Source organism: Dendrobium catenatum, unplaced genomic scaffold, assembly GCF_001605985.2.
Source record: "Dendrobium catenatum unplaced genomic scaffold, ASM160598v2 fragScaff_scaffold_716, whole genome shotgun sequence".
In the NCBI taxonomy this organism is placed as follows: Eukaryota; Viridiplantae; Streptophyta; class Magnoliopsida; order Asparagales; family Orchidaceae; genus Dendrobium; species Dendrobium catenatum.
In genome coordinates, this window is record NW_021319178.1 from 12,583,828 (window position 1) to 12,588,391 (window position 4,564).

Consider the following 4,564-nt stretch of genomic DNA (forward strand, 5'->3'; position numbering starts at 1 on the left):
ATCAAAATTATAATAATAATATTAAAATTATGTATGCCTAAAAAGAATATGAGATTGATAGCATTAACTTGATCAAGTTATAAATTAACTTATATTTTTGAAAAATTAGATTTGATAATGAAATTAATTTTTTTATTACATATCATATTACAACACTCTTTAGATCAATTAAGTCAGAATTATCATATAAGCAAAGTAATATAAGCAAACTAACATTTCAAATAGAGAACAAAATCAACTAAACAAAAGAAGTTATTTTTTTATTGTTATTAATTTTAAAAAACTGATACAATGATGCACAACTGATATTAATACATAAAACTAAAAAATAAGATAACATAACAACAACTACAAAAAATATTAAACAAACACAACATAAAAATCATTACATCATATCTCAAAGGACTGGAAAAAACAACACTAAAGAAGTACATCAATAAATCTGAGGGGCCCTGGTCTGGAGGAGGAGGTTGCTTAAAGATAGAAAAATAGATATTCATCATATCCACGTATGGACTTCCGAAAGAGCACCTCTCATGGGGTCCAAATGCAAAGGGTATGGCCGCACCATCCTACAGGATAAAACAATCGTAGGTCTTTACACTCAACACGAACAGGTCAATAGAAGGGCATACATACGACTAACCATTGAAGATAGCGGATCTCGCCAGCATACCCTGATGGGTAGTAATATACACGACCTGATCACAGTCATGAGTTTTCCCCACCCGACATAATAGCTCGAATGGAATTTAGTAAATGTGGGGCCAAGTTTTCCACAGGCGCAAGCCCCCATGGTTAATTACATACCATGCCAAAGCCTGAAAAAACTCTTGATTAAGGATCATATATTAACCTTCCCAAAAATGGGATTGACACGATGGTATAGACTAAGAAGTCCTACTCAAAAGGGAAGAAAGGTCCCAAACGATTGAATCAACATGCATGGTTCACAACTGCAATCAGAGGCTCTAAGGCACTAAAGAGAAACCAGGGAAAAGAATATCAAGCACTCAATTACATACGTGAGAGGAAAGATGGAGGTGGCATCATCCTGTGACACTGATAAATAAGATTTATAGTCCCTAAAAGGAAGGTACATACCCACTATTTAGGCATACTATGAGACCGAATGTAGTAGCCTTGAATCCTAGGTCTAGGTTGGGATTAGTGTTCTACACACACTAGCACTCATGTCCTAACTAATGCAGTGCAAAGATCTGGACTTACTCCGGCCTGGATTGGGGAGCCATATAACCACCTAATCGCTTCAAAACCATGTAGTCTTGTCATTTATAAAAGATGGGTGGATGGTATAGTTTCTAGAAATAGGACCGACATCTAGAGAATTTCCTAATTGGTCCTGAACTTATGTGGGGTGAATGCCTCTAACTAATACAATTAAAATTTTATTAAATTAGTTACTAATGTAATACATGCTGGTTGAAAGGTCTAAATCAAATATGCATTGGATTTTAAAAATAGGCTTATAAAAAATAATTTTTAGAAAAGACTGGTCCTCCCCAGGTCTAGCACTTCATCCTCATTGGCCAGATTATCCGAACTCTACCCGCAGGCGGGTAGGTATCTTATTAGAAGGAGAAAGAGAGATGCAGCATTATGCATATGACCCTGGATGATTCCGGCAGTTTCCTAAATTTGTTAAGTTTCTAAATTATTTAAACCCTAAAATTTTAAATGTTAGTTATAAGTAGAAAAAATTTCATAGTCCTTAGAGAGCCTAACGAAGTACAGGAGAAAATAAAGACGGCATTCAAGAAAGAAAATCTAAGAAAAGCAGGCAATTTCTACTGTGCAAACATAATAAACACCTCAATATAAATAAACCAATCAAGTAAATGTCCATAGGCCAACTGTCCTTATTAAAATATAAGGTATGCAAAAAATAAAATTGTTGGGCACCACTGCCAACAACCCAGATTTCTAAGCCTATAATAGACGCAAATGACTTTGAGTGAGATATTGGTTTTCAAGTTTTCAGTTCTTCAGTCTTCTTCTCCTTGGACTCCTTGGATCTCTCCTCCTTGGACTCTTTGGATCTCTCCTTCTTGGACTCCTTAGAAATCTCCTCTTTGGACTCCTTGGATCCGTCGTGGCTTGAATATCTAAAAGAAGAGATAATTCCCCCTGATAGGGGGTATTGCCATTTGTCTTTAAATATCTAAAGCCATCCAACTCAATCTTCCAAATAGAAGAATATTCTCCCCTATGAGGATGACTTCTTCTTTTGGAATTGCAACTCAAAGTTGCATTTTCATAACTCTTTATAATTTATTACAAACAAATTTATATAAATGGAAAGCAATAAATTTTAAAGTCCCTACAAGGTTATCCTAATAAAAAGCATCCCAAGCAGTTTTATACGAAAATGAAAGTACACATCCACAACCACATTCTTGTCCATGCTCTTAATCATGAGGGTTAAGCAGTCCATATTTAGCAGTTATAGTAATTATTTTTAGCCCTCATCTATTTAGGGGGGCTAAGCAAGCACCTGCACAAAATAATATTAAAAATCATGATGGTTGCCCCCCTTTAGAATTGCATTAGCATCGACACCTACAAGAAGAGCAATGTATATATATGTTGTTCCAAACTTAGGGGCAAATCTAACGCCCATCACATCATTTTCAGAGTGTAGTAAATATAAGCAAACACACCAATCAATTCTTCACAGCATGCAAAAAAACCATCGGAAAGCTTCAGCACACAGCAGAAATGGAAAAACCAGTCTAGCTTATGTCTAAAAGTGATTCCCTAGAAAACAATTCTATATGTGTGTAATGTTTGTGTGGTTCAGATAGATCCTAAGTAGGATGATTTGTTCAAATTATCTAGGATTAGAGTTTGTTGACAGCCAAAACAGGAAACCTTAATTGAAGTTGAAATATTAGTGAATTAGGAACCAATTTTAGTTAATTTAATTTGTTAATCTCTTTTTAATGCTTAAGGTATTGATAATTAAAGTTTAAAATGTAATAACCAATTTTGGAAAGTCTTAGGTCCTCCTAGGTATTAGGCTGAGGGGATCCAAAAAGTCAATATAGGAAATAAGTTAGGTTTGGAGCTCCTAATATTTTAGGTAAATACTAGATCTTAATATGAGTAGTTAGACAGGTAGTTTGTTGGATTTGGAGTTTCCTATACAAAGATATGAATTTTCTAAGTTTGTGGAGTTAGACTATAGGCTGGGGTTAATCGAAACGTTGACTTTCTATTTTTGGTTAGTTTATAGAATTATAATATTTTTAATAAACACTAGACCCTAATAGGAGTCTAATGCAAGTGAGTTTACCTAATTTGGAATTTTCTATAATTAGTTATGAATTTTTAAAGTTAGGCAATTTATGGTAATTATCTAAATTATCTAGTTGAGGGCTAACTTGAAGGTTTTGATCCAAACCAGCTCCAAACGGATTGGAATCACCCCCAAAGGTTTGGAATAACTTAAGAAGGTGTTACCAAGTGTTTGTGGAAAATTAAGAATTTTTAATAATTTTAAATTATTTATTAGGTGCAAAAAGGTAATTTTTAATCAATGCTAGACTAAGGGTCAACCTAAGGTCAAAATCAGTAGACCTATTTATCAAAGGTTAAGGATCAAATTTTAAGCAAAATAAGGTCTTATTAAGATTTATCTAAGGTCAAAATATATTTATTAAAATTTTTAGAAGGCTACAGGGCCCTATTTAATAGGTTAAGTAGGGTTGGTTAATTAAGGGGTCTAGAAGCTCCTAAAAATTCCTAGAAAATTCTAGAAGGTTTATTGTTGACCGCATTATTCGAGGTCAATTTCCCTAGAATCGACTCTAGTACCTAGGTTTTTGTAGCCTAGTGTAGATATCGCACCAGCAGGATTCCCTTAGGTGGACACCTAATGACGTAGCATCCACTCGAACCTATCACTCAACTCGAATAAAAATATTTTCAGTCCAATTTTAATTCAACTCCAAACGAACTCAAATCAAGCCCGCTTTATGATTCGTCGATGTCAATCGACTCAATTTAATATAATCAAATTCGATTTTGATCAAATTGATATATCATTGGGCTTAAAACAACTCACCAATCAAATCAAATTAACTCAAATTGAATTCGATTTCAATGGCTTTTATTAACCCGTTTTGACTCGTCACAAGTATATATATAATAATAATTGATACGTCGTCAAAAATTATCTTAATTGGGCACAAATCTCGATGCAAAATCAAGTTTAGAAACTTCAAAAATTAATTCGTAGACCATCCAAACTTCAATTTCAGCAAACTTACAGTCGAACTGAGCATCTCAGGAATACAAACCCAACGACACCAAGATCAACCCAATCCGAGCCCAAATGAATCCGAATCAAGGGCTCAAAGCGTTGTTTGAAGGTTCAAACTGCAATTTGAGTTACCAAACGGTATCTGATTTTAACGAGCTTATACGCGAATCGAATGGCTCGACGAGACGAATCCAATGATCCCAAGATCACCAAATTCCGAAATCATTAAGGCCTTCAAATGTCCAATGAACGGTCCACGGTCAAAGAGTTCAGCAACAA